This window comes from Mesocricetus auratus, unplaced genomic scaffold (genome assembly GCF_017639785.1).
Source record: "Mesocricetus auratus isolate SY011 unplaced genomic scaffold, BCM_Maur_2.0 Super-Scaffold_100014, whole genome shotgun sequence".
Classification (NCBI taxonomy): Eukaryota; Metazoa; Chordata; class Mammalia; order Rodentia; family Cricetidae; genus Mesocricetus; species Mesocricetus auratus.
This window is the reverse complement of record NW_024429197.1, coordinates 60,265,393-60,282,828: the sequence shown is the minus strand read 5'-3', so window position 1 is coordinate 60,282,828 and position 17,436 is coordinate 60,265,393. Positions and strand designations below refer to the sequence as shown.

The following is a 17,436-nucleotide window of genomic DNA, read 5'->3' as shown; positions in this document are numbered from 1 at the left end:
CGCACCTATAGATGTGACTCTTTCATTTTCTGTGACTTTAGTGAACCCTCTCTGTGTTTTGTCCTGCAACTTTAAATGATTGTGTAAGTCAGGTAAGGTTTTAGCTCTCTTGTGGGTTAAACTTCCAATATTTCTATTCACATTCCCTTTGACCCCTTTCAAATTTATTATCTGCCAATCCCTATTATATTCTCATTAGAGATAGGAGGTAAGCATAATAGCATTCAGGGAGAATTCCTCCTTTTAAAAGTGATTTTCTTTCTGTCTCCCTTGAATAGAAAAGCCATAGTATAATATACCCATAGAATCTTCAGTTAAGATACCTATTAGTTAGAGAATGTGGGAAACAGAAAACACCTAAAATCACTTGGAAGATACTATATCAGGATGTCCCATTTCTCTAGCCTATTTATGTTACAGCAACTAGATCCTGAAAGCAAAAGCAGGAGTCCAGGGCAGAAATAGGTGGACAATAAGCTAAACAGCCCTAACTCCGCTAGAGAAAAACAGGCTTGGAGAATGCAGGCATTAAGACCCAGCATGACCCACACCTCCAGCCTCCTACCCAAACAGACAGATGACACTTCGCTTCTGGTTGACCACTGGCAGCAGGCCCTGTTCTTCATGTCATTTATCACACTCCTTTGTTTTAACTTTGAAATGATTGTAAGGTTTTCCTCTCCTTCTCCTACCTTCGCTTTTCAGGACTTTATGAACACCTCAAGCTGCAGGTGTGGCTTTAAAGCCACTGTGTCTCCAAAGTCCACACATCACTCTGGGGAAATGTAAGTTATTGTTTTGTACTTTATATTTCCTATCATTCCTCAGTATTTAGTCAGAAGTTCATAATTAACTATTAGCCTCTCACTGTCCATACTCAAAAAGGACCTCTCATCAATTTAATTTATGATAATCATATTCAGATCTGCTAATGTTCAAAGGAACTGAAAGTTTCTTTAAAAAAAATTAGCCTTCACCTAAATGTTAGCGATGGGCAGTGAGGGCTGTTGATGAGACACCTTCTCACTCTCTTATTTCCTTTGTATTTTCCTTAATAACCGGACTTCTGAGAAGAATTTAGGAAGACAAGTAATTGCTATGCATTTCAGGAACACCCTGCCTTTTGACTTAAATTGCTCCAAGACTACACTCTGCATATCCCTGTGCTGAAAACACAATGGAGTTAACGATAATTGTGCGTTATGTCTGAGCAGCATATAAATCATGTAGTCGAGATTATAAAAGAAAAAATGACTGCTACATATATGATGGACAGGAATGGGCTGTGTCGGTAATGGAATGAAGCAGTGATCAGATCCCCAGGACTAGGTAACATCTGAAGAAATTCACTCAGAATTCCACTTTCCTAAAATACTTGTTCACTGGCATGCTGAGATTAAGTCAGTTCTCACTCAGCAAGACGACAAGCTCATCAGCTCTCTGCCTTCTTGCTGTTTTTCAGACTCAGGTTATTACTGGAGTAGTTTAATTTATTTTCCAGTCTATTCCATCAGTCCTTGGTGTTTTAAATATTTTGGATATAATAACATTTATGTGAAAATTCACACATGAAAAATCCAGTGGTAGTCATTGGCACCTACTCCTTTTTTCTAACTGTGTTAGTCACTATAACTGCCATCTTTTTGTTAGCATAGTGGTTGTTTATCTAATATATTGATGAGGATTCTGGTTTGGTAGTCTGAACTGCTCACTGTGGAAATAAATGTGATTCCTTTTGCAATGTCTGTTGAGGTGATGCTGGAGAGTGACCAATCTTTAAAGAATTAGGTCTTATTTTGAAAGAGCATTTTGAAGAATTCCTCACATAGCCTACAAAATCTCTCTGAAAGGTTTAAAAACGTTGGAGTCAACCAGGATAAAAATGAATTGTTAAATATGTCTTCATGTAATTCATAGAAATTGGAAAGAAACCTCATGGTGAGCACTGGCCAGAAGGTGAAACAAACACTTAAAATAAGTAGCAACACTAAGGGGGGCTGTGAAGCTCACCTCAAGGGTCACCTGAAGTGATAAGAGGCACACAGATTTTAGAACAGGAGCTCTGCTTCTCCTGAGAGGAGTTTATTCTTAGCAAATTAGGAGGTAAAAAGAAAAAAAACACAGAGGTGTTTGTGTGACTGTCCTCATTAGAGCAACGATTCTAATAAAGAAGGTACCATAATAACAGTCTCTCCATCAAAAGTTCAGTGAATGCATGCAAGCGGCCTTTCATCAAACTGTGTGAAACAACCCATGTCACAATAGATGCAGGAATACGTTAACATATATGAAAAGAGAAATTTATGGAAAGCATGTCAGCCTTGCTAAAGACGTAGGCTTTTGCATTGTCTGCTTTCCAACTTACTTCTACCCAGTGATGGCCAGCAGGCTTAGAAAGTTGTATAATGCTTCTAGATCTCATTTATGAACTACACAGTTGAGGTGACTAATGAATCAAGTGAGCCTATGCTAAGTAAATTTCCTCTGCCAATTAACTAAATGTTGCTAGTATGATGCAAGTACATATATCCCTGCTCCACAAAGGATGCATCTGTGGGTAAACACCAGCTTTTACCAGATGTCTTTAAGGTTGTGATTAAAACAATTAACAATTAATGTTCCTGATCTAGAGTCTCTCTGAACTTTGTAATTTTGCAAACTGATATACATGTGTATAATTAAAACTGGATGTCAATGCAATAAACTAGTAATTTTATAAAGAAAGTAATGTAAACAATACAGTGACATGGCTTTCACATTTTATCTAAAAATAAATTATGATAAATTCCACATAACAGACTGTCAGCTTTTATGTTTCCCTAAGGAATTTCTGTTAAGCTCAGTATTTCATTTCATTTTACTGAGTACTTTTCTTAAAGCGTGCAAAGATCACAAAAATACAAACAGAAGGAAAATATTAATACTAAAGAGACAATTAAGAGGACACTTACTTTCATTTTAAAAGCTGACAAGAAATCTGTCTTGTGATTCAACTTTAGTTGGCAAATTGTATTGGCCAATTACACGGCTTTGTGTACACCTACAATTGACTGATAAAATTTGCAGAGCATTGAATTGCAGGGAGCCAATTCCTTTTAGAAAGTTGGTAAATTCCTAGTAAACACCACACACACACACACACACACACACACACACACATACACACACACACACAGACACACACACACACACAGAGAGAGAGAGAGAGAGAGAGAGAGAGAGAGAGAGAGAGAGAGAGAGAGTAGAGGCCAACCTATTTAGACACAGAGAGTTTGTAATAACAAGATGATCTTGAGTATTCTATGTTAAAAGCCATGTGTACACAATGTTAATAATACTGCTAGTATTTAAAGATGCAGGGTGAATGTAAAGATTCAGGCATTATTCTGGCCTGCCTCTGCCACCTGGCAGAATGCACTTAGGCAGTATTCTGGTCAGCCCAGATGCAAAGGACTCCTTTAAAAGAAAGACCTCCATCCACTTTCCACTCTCTTTCCCACTCCTCTTGTTTCCCTCTCTTTCCTGCTGTTCCCCTGGGGCAGGCAAGACTTCTCCAGTCTCCCTTTTCTCTTCTGTCCTCTCTCTGTCTCTGTGTCTTTTCTCTTTCCTTCTCCCCCGACCCTTTCCCTTTCTAATAAAACTTCTCACTAAGCTCTGTCTACCTTGCATGTTTGTCCCTCTGCCTAGGTCATCTTTGCCTGCCATGGAATGTGCCAAGGTTCACCACATTTTATCATATCAGTGACTACAGAATGATTATACAACTCCAGGCATGCAAGAAATCAGAATTCTTACAAAGGTGTTTAGGTGTATTGGGTGAAATATTAATACAGAGAGTTAAAATGATACCACAAGAATGAAACAGAAATTCTTATTATCGTATGAAGCAAAGTAGGGTTTAGGAGAAGCTTAAATGCCTTGCACAAATCTGACCAAAATCATTCTGTTTGGAATCTACATAAATGCTTCAGTTGCTAGAATTTTTGTTTTAACATGAACAAAGCTGTTGTAACTGAAAGAACAGATTCTTTTTTCTTTCTGTTTTTTGTAGACAATGTAGTGAAAGCTGTTCAAGTGAATACAGAGGAGTTTTGCATGTGGAGTTCATCACTTAGCAGTTTTGTATGTTTATCTTAATCAAGGTACTTAAACATAATGTACTTTATTTGCTTTGTGTGTAAGACAAGCCACAGTACTGTCTGAAGTTTTATTATCTGCTATAAAGAGCAGTGCATACAAACCTTATTAAAGCCTCGGGCATAGAGCATAGCGCCAACACATTCCATTGCAGACGTTATAATGCCTTAAATGCAGTGTGCTCAGTAGAATCTAGATTCTTGTTTTTGAAGTTTGCAATTTCCCTATACTCCTAATAAACAGTGGGCCTCTTTGTGTCCAGGCTGGGTAGTGGCAGTGAGCTAGAGCTTCCAGTAAGTGATGTGATCAACACTCACGTGTAAATGATCCAACTCTATAGTGTGGATTCTGTGTTGTGAAGCTGTGAATTTGGTATTTGTGGGTAGTAAAAGTACTTATGATGACTGGTATTTTCCACATAGAATTGGGTCTTCAGGATGTTATCCAATTGTAATGTGAGAGAGATATGTGTTATTATCATTATAGTTAACTTTGGTGGTTTTTGAGCCAGGGTCTCCCTATGTCACCTTTGTCTTCCCCAACAGTCACTATTTTGAACAGGTTATTCTAGAACACGGGCCAGTATTGGGATTACAGTCATGTGCACCTTGCCTGCTGTTCTGCTGTTGTGGTGATACTGGTTTTGCCCTGCAAATCAATAGCCAATAGATTTGAATAAAACTATGATATTCACATCAGTGACAATAAATACTTTCCATAACCATAAACAAGTTTTATATTATTTGGGTTTTAGTTCTTTTTGTTCTGAATTCTTAGTACTTAACTCTTTACACTATCTTAGTGACTTTTTAATAGTCATATACCTATGTGCATGCATGAGTGTGTATGCACATGTGTGTGTGCACGTGCATGTGTGCGAGTGTGTGTGTGTGTGTGTATGTGTGTGTGTGTGAGAGATGTCTGTGTGTTTAAGGTCAGAGCAAAATCTTTGGTGTCATTCCTCAAGTGCCATGTATTTTGTCTTTATTTTTTAATTTTTTCAAGTGGAGCCCATAACTGGCTGAAAGCCTAATTAGTGGGTTGTTTGACAAACCTTAAGTCTCAAGGGTCTTCCTGTCTCTGCCTTTCCAATGCTGGGATGACAATTGTGCCTGTCTCTCGGTACATGGGTGCTGAGAAATGAACTGAGGTCTTCCTGCTCACACAGCCTATGCTATACTGACTGAGCTATTTCCATACTTCTTCACATACAATTTTAATTTTTTGTACGACTTCCAACTTGAAAGATTCCCTCTCTTTCTTCTAACTAGTTTTAAGATTTTTGTCACCTTGAACACCAGCCATCTCTCTCAAGTCAACTCCATTGACCAGGTTGGTGGATCATTATCTCCTAAACTCCATCTCACCTAAATCTTCCATTTTACTGGAAAGTCCCTACCCAGGAAGAATGTGTCTTCCAGATCCTTTACCATTTCAGCAGAAGCTTTCCTGAGAGTTCTCACCAGCCACTCAGCTTCAGACACTTTAGAGGCTGTAAATCCCACCTGTTCTGCAGTGTACTCATACCGAGAACACTAGCAGCCTGGTTTTCTACAGGCCCATTGATCTATGACTCCCATATCAGCACAAAGACATTGTTCCTGGCTGACTGCAACTGATGGAAATGGAAATTACATACTCTGCTAATGCAAGCTATATTACAGCTCAGTGATTTGAAATTTGGAAGTTGGTATTTCTTGTAAACACTAAATGGAAAGGGCAGTGGACTATTGTGTGGGTTCAGGTGCTTATGTGACCTGGTGTTAATTATCTAACCTGCCTGAGTTTCGTTCTTCATTACTGTAGCATCTGTAAGATTAGTACACCTGTTTGAATGGCAATCTTATTAGGATTGCTGTCAGGATTGAGTTGCATGATGGCTATAAAAGCCCTTCACAAAGCGAAGAAGGTGTCACAGTGCAACATGGCTTGCTTCATTAGCGGCAGCTGTATTCCTCTGTCTCCATCTCGGTCTGGATGTCTGTGTTCCCACTGCAAGCAAATATCCTTTCTTCAAGTTACAATATTTAGAATTTAAAACATAAGCGATGGTGTTAGGTGCTTTCAGAAGGGCTCTTAAACATGTTTGAAATTTTCACATTTAAAATATGATGACCCTGAAGTACATTATTTGTTGAGTTCTCTCTCCTTTAAATTGTGTCATGTCACAAACACTGACTGTTTGAAGGGACACTGGGTAGTCATATTGAAAGATTTTGGAAAACAAAACCATTTGTCTACATCAGTGTTTTTTTCATTTTGTATCACTTGCACACTGCTTTTCAAGCTGGTTTATCTTGGCTGGATAATCTGTGCTATAGCCATTTCAACTTTGAAATTACTGCAAAGAAGTAATTGATCCTCTGCTTCAATATTCCTGCTGTTTCATTAGCTCTCTTACAATTCGAGAGAAATCTATTTCTCACTGATGTTGAAAAAACATAACAAGGCCACAGCAGGGAGGCACTGGCTTCATTAAAGACCATTATTACAAAAGCAAAATGATGGAGGGCAAATTGTTTCTGGCCTTGTAGTCCTGGTCCTGCAGCCCACATTATTCTATGCATTTGGAACCGCAGTCAATTTGTTATCTTCTCTTTATCATTCACTTCCCATTGGCAGCCCCTGGTGGTGCTAGGCTTGTCAACTCATAATCCAAAGGATTTCTTCTTCTGTTGATTAAAAAACAAGCTAAGCTTCTTTGGAAGTGAAGGATAAAGTCTGTCAATAACTGAATTAATTTATGCTTTTCCAAAATATCAGAATACTACTTTCCAGCAAATGTGGAGGCCAGTATTATTTAAAGAGTGATTGAGCAGAGAACGCATAGAAATTTTAACCCACTCAGGCTTCCATCTATCATGGGAGCCTATAATAAGGGGCTGACAAAGAAGGATTTAAGATAGAGAATCAGTGATTGCTCTATTAATCTAGTTTAACTGATACTAAAATCTGACAGAGCGAATTACAAGTTGCAGGCAGTAACGCTTATCAATTCATTACTACTTTCAAGGCTCTCTCATGCTTTCTTTCTGCCTTCAGCTTCTGGCAAAGGACAGCCTTTTACAGTTCAATTTCTCAGTTTATTTTTGACTGCTTTTAATTAAGTTTGATGGCCTGCTTCTGCACTACTGAAGTTATTGGAGTTGCAAAGCACTTTGCTGTTATAATGATAGCTCCCTTGATGTCTGTTCATTATTAACTGCTTTTCAAAAGTGCTGCTCTCAACTCTCATTTTATAAATATTTAAATAACTGTGAATTTCTATAACATAAATACCCGTTCACAAAAGGCCAGAGTTCTACTGCCTATTTAATAGGCTAGACAGAGTAAAGTAGAAACCTTTTCTTACTGTCATGTGTAATGCTAACTGGGAATGTTCCCAAATTATCCCAAACAGAGAGCCTCAATCGAAGAGCATCACAATCTCAAAACTAACAATGATCATGGACCTAAGAATTTATGGTAGTCACACATGAATTAATTACAGTAAACAGCTTGGAAAAAAGAATGAACTTTATATTAATAAATCTCAAATTTTAAAAACTATTTTAGGAAGTTTTATCTTAGTTTTAGAATAATGAAGAACATTGAAAAGAAATTGTAGTCTGGGCTACAGTATTAGGACCTATCTCAAAAAATTAGACTTTTAAAATTAGAGAAAAAGGGGTTTACTCCCTAGGATAAAATACCAACAGTGAAATTGAGAATTAAAAACCTCATAGTAACCCATATCTATTCTAATTCTCATAGGAATTAACATTGCCTCCTCACCTATCCCTATGGTAAATATGTTTTTGAAGAAAACAACATCAAAACCTAAGAGGACACACATGCCTAAGAGCAGAAATTAGTATAAGAGAAATGGTGTTCACAGTGGAGATAATTGTAGTTGATGCTCTTTTGACCATTGTCCTAACTCAGTAGCCAGAGTGCTCCTGACACCATCTTTTTTGCATAATACACAGGAGATAGAATCATAAAAACAGTATGAAACTGCCTAACCCTCACAAGATCAGTACAGGGTCAGACTAGGACTCAATTCCAGATAGCCTGTGTGATTTCCAGGGAATTGACCTGCTCATCTATACTGTGTCTACAAACTGGAGAAGTCTGGAAGCAGAGATAACTGATGTATGTGAGTTGGCACACCTGTTAGATTCAGCAGGTCCTACACAGACACAGTGAGTAGACTTGCAAAGAGAAGAATCAAGTGCTTGAGAGCACAAAAGGAAACTCATGGCAGTTTAATGTAGCTGTTCTCTTTCCCAAAGTAGCATGTATTCCATGTTTCAATCCCTTCCCCTCTCTGAAAGCTAAGTAGTTTATTCTGTATGGAAAATTCACCCTAAAAAATGGGATATGGAGAGAAGCCCAAAGTTGATATACAGAGTTAAGGGGCCTGTACTTCTTTCTTTGCTTGATTCTGTGATCATTGGGAGCCAACTCATTAACCCATCCTCATCTTCAAAACCATCTAAATTACAAGTATATAAGAGAAGATAACTATCATCTGGGCAAAAATTTAGTGTAACTGTAAATTATAACATTGGCAACGGACTGTGACTACACAGGGGTGAAAACAGATTCAAACAGGGAAAATGCATGTGAGTCATAAAAAAGCAAAGTAAAGGCAATTTAAACAGTTCCTGGAAACCAAATATATCATCATATAAAATTGGACAGGGGAACCACTTAAAAGACAGGGGGATTTATTTTTGTTTGGAGTTTCAGAGGTGTGGGTCTGCTGTCAGTTGCTGTATTGTTTCCAGGCTGTGGGAGTCTAGACTCCCAAGGTCAAAAGTCTTGGAGTAGCAGAGTGGCTCACTTCAGGGCAGCAGAACACAGCATGCTGGAACTCAAGAACTTTGTCTTTCTTCCATTTTTATTACTCTAGATGGTGCCATCCACAGTCACGCTGTGTTTTTCCTCCTAGTTAATTCTATCAGGAAAAGCTCCCCACCACCCAACACAGAAACACTTTATTAATCTAGGTGTATTTGAGTCCAATTGGGCTGACTATCAAAATTATCCCACCCAAAGAATTATCCACTGAGTTCAAGCACTAGCTAATTACAATAATGAAAGACTATGACAATTCTTAGGAACTTAAAGAAGAGACAGAAGTTTTTGTTGCATGGAGAGAAAATAAACCACATTCCAAATTCAACATAGTTCTATAGGAAGGCAGACATATTATGAAGAATTGCAAACATTTTGAATGTTTCCTATATAAAGATGAAGTAGAAAAAAGGAATCATCTACAAATGAGAAGGACATTTAGCTGGCGTCAGGTGAAAACTTACTTAATATATGCATACATTCTCATGTTTTGCATCTTCTAGGCATCTGGAAAATGAGGTTGGGCAAAGTCAAGGGATTGAATGGAGGACTAGGAAAGTCTGAGATACCCAGGAAACTAAACAGAAGCTAGGAAAATGAACAAGTGATAATCTAAAGCATAAGGCTCTGTCAGGGGATGAGATGTCCATTTTCCTCTCTGTGACAGAATTTGTGAAATTTCAATTTACTGTAATCTCAGAATACTCATAAATAGGAAATGGAGTAGCAATAGTTTTTAACTTTAGGAACTTATATTTTCTGTTTCCACTATATACATATATATATATATATATACATATATGTGATTTTTATGAGTGGTATTATTTAACACTTAAAGGAACTTAAAATAAATTAACACAATTTGATCCAAAAGTGTTACACTATTGATCATTATTCTGTTGCTGCTTGATTAATATGTAAAGTGTGAGACAATTGTTTTCATTACAGTGTGAGCTGAAAGCATCTGTTCATTGAACAGATATTTGTATCTTTGTATAAGAAGGAACCTGCATATATTGACTGTCTATACAGTTATGCTCTGGGCTCTAATTCAGCATGTCATCTCCTGTAATTAGATCAGATGATCCAACTTCTGAGATTTTGATATTTAAGGTCTAATATTATAATAGACAACACTGAAAATAGACCTATAATAAATAAGTACATGAATGTTGGCTCACCCTCTATGATAATACAAGCATATGTACATGAGAATGCAAAAACCCATAGAATCCAGAAGAGGGTATTAGATTCCCTGGAACTGGAGTTGCAGGTGGTTATGATCCATCTGACTGGGTGCTGAGATCCAAACCTGGGTCTTGTGCAAAAGCAGCAAGTGCTCTTACATCCTGAGCCTTATCTCCAAGTCATAATAGACTTTAGTATGTTTTGATCAGCTTTGTATATTTTTTAGCTATTGAAAAGCCTCTTGTAAGTCATTCTCATTTTATCTCCAGATGGCCTGCTGGCCACTTACATTTTCTCTAACCATGTGGGTAAAACACACAGGAAACCTCATCTGAGTTTTGGCTACTAGAATCTAATTCACCATAATTTTATTTTATGTTGCTTGGAAATCTAAGTGTTTTGAATATGACCAACAACAAGTTGAACTGAAGTTATTCTACATGAATATTCTTGAATTACTGCTAGCACCCACTGTGTGGAAAGCATTCCACATCGTTACATGATTTTTCAGTATTTTGCTGTACTATCCAAAATATTGATATCAGGAAATGCAATTCCAATGCTAAAGCTTAGCATGACTACAATTGTTGGTCACAATGAATAATCTTCACTCCTACATGTTAACTGCAACCAAAATTTGAGATCATGGACTGATTAATATGTGGCTGGAATCAATTTCCAGATCATTGAATCAATTCTATCTTAACATTCTGTGCCTTTAAATTTTCAGATCACAGATATTTTGTGAGGAGATTTTATGAAAATGAGTTGCTTTATGTCATTATCCTGGGATTTTCTGCAGAAAAAATACCTTTTTCTAAGAGGAGAGAGACATCTTATGAACCATTGATCCCGGCTGACTTAATGGGCAGCCCACATACATTAAGTGAGAAGGAGGAAAATGTCTCCATAAACACCTTTCTAAAGAGGCTTTATATTATCGCGAAAAGATTTTGCTGCAGGGAGAAAAACAAAGGCATATAATGCTGTAAAGTGAAAAAAGAAAGGAGGGAGAAATAAAAACCCAGAGAAGCCTCTGGCTCCTAAGCCCATTAGAATAGACAATAAGTCAATTCTATTTTACTTTTGAGACAAGGTCTTACTACTAAGCCCTATCTGGCCTGGAACTTGCTATGTACATCAGGAAAACCTTAAATTCTGCCTCCCCAGTGCTGAAATTAATGGTATGCCACCTTTTTAATTTCATTTGGTGGTAAAACTTACACCACATACAAAACAATAACAGGCAAAGCAATTTAGTATCTAATTCAGTAGTTTTGGGTTAGAGATGTGGCTTAGTGGTTTGCTGCTTTATCAGAGTACCCAAGTTTGGTTTCTAATACCCACATCAGTTGACTCATGACTACCTGTAGTTGCCTCTCCAGGAGATCTGATGCCCTCACAAACACGAACATGTACACACACACACACACACACACACACACACACACACACACACACACACGAAATAAAGACAAATATTTCAAACAATACTAAATCTGATATGATTCAGTAGTTTCTTCCTTTCAAGCTTAATCAAGGACACACATCTACATATCTTTGAATTAAATAACAATTAATTTATGTAAGCCAATTTTGCCTCTAAACTTGATTTTCGGACAAACTGTCTGTTCTTTTGAATTACAATAAACATATGTGCTTAAAAAACCTTTCATAAAATTTCAAATGTTATACATTTTTAAGAACATGGCTTAAATAAATTAATTGTTATTTAATTCAAAGATATGTAGATGTGTGTCCTTGATTAAGCTTGAAAGGAAGAAACTACTGAATCATATCAGATTTAGTATTGTTTGAAATATTTGCTCACAAATTTGGCTTTGTGTGTCTTGAGGACAAGATGGTAATCCTATCTAGATGAATCATCTTTCACATTCTTCTCTGTGCTTTTCCAGACCTGATGCCAAAGAGGGCAGAAAGGAATGAGGCTGCCTAAGACATTCTGGGATGAGGATTATCTTTACTTATGATTAATTTTGGATTGAGAAAGTGTGTAGAACTGTGTGAGGAACATATTCTAATTGTATCCCTTCATGGGGGGGGGAAGAAAAACAAATGGAAGGTGGAGCAGGAATAAGTAAGTGATAGATAGAGGTGTATGGAAGGAGAGGATTGAGTCATTTAGAAATTACAACTCAAGAAGAATTAGTTTTTTTCCTTAATGGTAGAGATCAGTGTGATGAACATGGTCTAATTGTATCTCTTCAGATGTATGCAATGGGGAGGATGTGAGTTGGTTTGAAATTTCAGCCTGGCTATCTCTTGTGTTGCTTCTATTTAGCATAATACGGGTTAGAATTTTACAAGTGATACAATTTTGATTGACAGCTCACATGATCATGAATCTCATCAACAGTGGCAGGAGTCAATCCTGAAGAAATAAAAGAACATAGGTTCTGTGACAGGAAGTATAGCTACAATACTACCTAGGGTTAAAGAGATAAAGACAAGGATTCCTGAATAAGTCTTCCTAAAAACAGATACATGAATTGAGTATTCAAGGGAGAGAACTTTTGATTTTTTAAAGTGATCAGCACTAGAGAAGGAAAGCTTAATATACCTGTAATTTGTTAATATTGGGGAAATACAAAATTAGAGTTTGCTTAAGGTTAAGGTTAAGGACTTGAGAGTATGGGAGTCTTTGGTGAAAGAACAAAATATGCAGTGTAATTTGTAAAATTCACAGTGTGCCCTTCTGCATTTAAGGCAAATACAGAATACAGACAAGAGATTACAGTAAGACTGTAATGGGTAACTGTCTCTGGCGAAGACAGGAACATAGACATTTGAGAGAGCTAACTACCAGTGTTTTCAGTAATGTATGTCTATGATAGTACACATCAGCATACATCTACATTTCACAGAAATGGAATATGAAGTCATAGAAAAACAGGCCAGCAGGACACAAATCAGATATTTTCTTAAATCAACATAGTCAACCCATGCTTACTTTTTGTTAATAACATAGTAGTTATATCATATACTTGTATGTTGAAATATTGTGGTAAAATATTATTGAAAATTATCTCTTACGTTCTTACAAACAGGGAGAAAGAAACCATAAAAAAATTTCCAACACAGTTGTTGAATGCAACATATAGGTATTGCTTGATAAACAATGAGGTTAGAGTACAGTGTTATCTGGTCAGTTGGAATCATTGACTTAATCCTCTGTAAAACTCTGTTAAAGATTTCCATAAAGTAACTCGTATACCTTTGCCATATGAGACTTTCTGGGCTGTTCAGTAAGTATAGGATAAAGCCTTTTGTTAGGGCCAGACACATTAAGAAGGCACAACAGACACACACAGCGCGCGCGCGCACACACACACACACACACACACACACACACACACACACACAGGGAGGGGTAGACTCATAAGACAGATTTCAGGCATGCACAATATCAGCCTCATACCACACACAGACAAGGGCATGGAAGACGCAGGAAAAATGAAGTAGAGAATTTCAATCTGGCCAACACTTTATACAAGCTTAAAACATATATTAATATTAACATTTATGGAACAGGTATCATTCTATAAGTTCCCACAAAACAAAAAGTTCACAATGCATGTAAGCATAATGTAGATATTATCTACATTCTGTTCAATATTTGTAGAATTTACACAGTAACTAGATAGCAACTATTGCTAATCCAAAGAGGTTATTTTTCTTACTACAAAATAAAATGTATATATATTGATTTCATATAGGAATATGTCAGTTTTCTGCAATCCTTGGAAACCTTTTTAGTGTCTCTGGAAGTTACTCTTTTCATTATGAGTAAATTTCCGACTGAATTTTCTAAATAAAGCAGTTCTTTGGTTATAGAAAAATATAGATAACTGAAAGTCAATAAATGTATATTAACTATATATATATGTAATTACATATAAACATGCATGATATGATTACATATCACTATACTATGCTTTATAAAGTATAAGCATATTATATACATATATAATTATATCACATATGGCATTAAAATAAATTTAACATACTGATCCCCTTGCCAGTCTTTTTTTCTGATATACGGGAAAATATTAAAATCCTCAGCTTTCTCCTTTATAAATATTCCTGCTTTTTCACATTGTGGAAGCATTCTGTGAAACCATGTGTTTTAAATCATTATATAGATTTCTACTATAAAGAAAAACTCTAAAAGTTCTGTGTGAACATACTTGGGATGTTCCTAATTTTCAATGCCTTTAACCCAGACTTTCAGAAACACCCTATCATTTAAGAATTGCTGTGTCAGAAGACAGAGGCATTAAGATACTTGGTAGACAGACCAAATGTTTACAGTACACTTTACATCTCCCCTTAGCCCAGCCCCTGCTATGCTTTAGTGCTTTTCTCCTTTTTTCTTCACCCTTGATAATGTTTAAAGCTGGGAATCAATGGGAGTTACACATAAGACACACCATTTTTGATGACTGCTACACAGGTTTTACAATGTATATTATAATGCTTTTAATGAAGTTGTTAGTATCAATCTTCCCAGTCCTACCTCAGCAGTCTGTGGCTCTAGCTCATGAAAGCTTCATGCTGACCCTTCCCTACCATTGTATACTTTAGCTAAGGGGATCATGATTACACGTGTCAGAGTTCAGAATTTTATAATTTTAAAACCATACATAAAGGAGTCTTTTGAGTCACTGAGAAATTTGCCTGTTCGAATTGTTTATTTTATGAGTGATAAAATTTGTTGTCTCTGTTGTAATCAGTCTTGTGGGGCACCAAGGAGCATTGCTAGAAACTACCACCACTACTCTCCACCTCTGCAGGTATGTAATCAGAACCTTCCTTGTCGCTTAGGCATTTTGACTCTTCTCTTAAAATAAAAATGTATGCATACCTCCAAATTCTGCAGTTTAAAGTTATGAGGGGGAAGCATGTGTTGATTTTAGACACATGATGGAATTTTAAAAGAACAATTCTCTTGTTGTGAGAGTTTACTTTAACTATTATTCTCATACATTACACCCCAACCTCAGTTTCCCCTCCCTCCACTCCTCTCAGCCACATCCAATCTCATCCAAATCGATTCCTCCCATGCCCCCAACCCCCCCCCCAAAAAAAAACAAGATAAGAAAGAACAGGCCACTCAGGGATGACCACTGAACATTGCCTAACAAGATACAGAAAGACTGGGCACAAATTCTCATATGACGGCAACTGGACATTACAACCCAGTAGGAGGAAAAGGTTCCCAGATACAGGTAAAAGAGTCAGAGATATCCCCCAGTATGGTTGAGAAACGAAATGTTTCAATATTAAAATGTGCTTTGAAAACTTTAGTATGAATTCTGTAAGATAATGATGGAGAGAAGCAATATTGAATCATGGCAAATTGGCCATATTGGACACACTCAACTCACCTGGAGCCAAAACCCATGATGTCCCTCAGCACTGGGGCCAGCATACTGACAGGCACGTCACTGGGGTTTCACAGGCCAGGAACTGCTTGTCTTTTATTTCAAGCTGGAACAAAATATAATGCCAGTCATCTTTTTATTTCCTTTCAAACTTAATAAAATGGACATTATATTATTTTCCTGTCTTATGAGATGTTCATTTATCAGAATATTCAACACAAAGGGAACAGTGTAACCTCTTGACCTCTATAATTTACACCTCAATGGTTAATACTGGACCTGTGTCAAGGGACCATCTATATTTTATCTTATATAAAATGGCTCTTGCAAAAGATTATTACTTCAGTGCAATCATTCATATCCATTTGGCTTAAGCAATTGATATGCTAATTCAAGAAGTCAGTTTATATGCATTGTCTTTAAAGACTGTAAGTCCAAACATATTTTTAAACTTCAAATGAAGCAAATTTTAAGAATATTATTTATATTTTTGATACGGAAAGGAATATTGATGATACTGATATCCTAATGCAATTCCTACAGCCCTCCTTGGTCTCTCCTACCCCTTCATCATGAGAGATACTGAGAAGACTACTGTCTCATCAAATGTGCCAGGATATAGCTGTTGTGAAACTTGTGATGAACACTTAAGGAAGTTATAGGCTTAGCAAAACCTTTCGGCTGGCCAACTGTGTGAATGAAATATGTCAGGCAGGAGAGTCTACTAACCACTGTTAAATCCACTTGGTCCTCACTGCCTTAGGACACATCTCATGTGTCATCACAGTGAGAACAATGACTGCACATCAGAGAAAGCAGCGACACATCTGAGTTTTCAGTGCTGTTTTTCTGTCTGTTTGTTGTTTGCTTTTAAATCTTTGCCTTCTTCTTGCATTTGTCTCCGATTGAGTCTCAGGGGCTTTTGCCTTGTGCTGATATTATTGATGTCCTCGGTGGTCCCGCATGCTAAAATAGATTCCTGTTCCCTTACCACTTGCTGACTGACTTGACATGAATTGGCTGTCTGCGTCACAACTTGATTCTGGTACTACCTTCTGTACTAGGGGAAAAAAAATACATATTCCTATAGCTCTACATCTATCCCTACTTCAAACACTGCCCTCTGGTGGCCATCTAGAGATTTTTTTCAATTAACCTGGTGCTGATTGTTTAATAATTACTTTTGGGTGTTTTTGAAGTGTGGTATCTTTAGGGAAGGACCACTTGACTTTTGAAACTCCACTTCAAAATAAACTACTGTTCTACTCTTCAGACTCTCTTTTATAATTCAGAGATATTTGGTGTGTTTCCTCTCTCTCTCTCTCTCTCTCTCTCTCTCTCTTTCTCTCTCTCTCTCTGGCTGGTATTGCTCTTGAAACTTCTCTTATCCCTTGAGTTTTCCTGTTCCTGTGTTCATCCCATGATAGAATTCTAGTAGATCTCACTTAGACAATAACAATAATGTTGGCACATTGACTCAGTGCTATCTGAAAGCAAGGCCATTTCAAATTATGATAAGTAACTGACAGTCTATTAAAGAACTTGTTTACACAAATATGGCTATCTTAGAGAAATTGCCCTTGTGGACTGTCCCTGCTCAGGTTGCATGGAGTGGCAGAAAAGGAGTCATTGCTATTTCAGAATAGTGTATAATGTCTTTAGGGACCTTCTGAAGTGGAACAGTAGTGTTTGACATAGGGCCACAGGTAACAGAAGGTTACAATGGCAGATGGTTGTCAATCACAAAAAAAAAACAATCTTCACTCTTCCAACAAGTTTCTTTTGAGACAACACACTGAAGCCCAAGTGCCAAAGAGAGGCCAGGAGGATGCTGACGGGGTCCATGTGTACTAGTGCCTGAATT

The 17,436-nt window shown here is 37.1% G+C and overlaps 1 protein-coding gene across 50 annotated transcripts in view; it reads right to left on the bottom strand.

Annotated features, from left to right (window-relative positions):
- The window catches only part of Ptprd (protein tyrosine phosphatase receptor type D), a 2,190,171-nt gene that overhangs the window by 1,529,869 nt on the left and 642,866 nt on the right, over nucleotides 1–17,436 (bottom strand). For all 50 annotated transcript variants that reach the window (XM_040757239.1, XM_040757256.1, XM_040757242.1 and 47 more), the window contains exon 4: nucleotides 15,576–15,678. The gene's annotated coding sequence lies outside the window, so the exon portion shown is untranslated. The remainder of the gene's footprint in view (nucleotides 1–15,575; nucleotides 15,679–17,436) is intronic.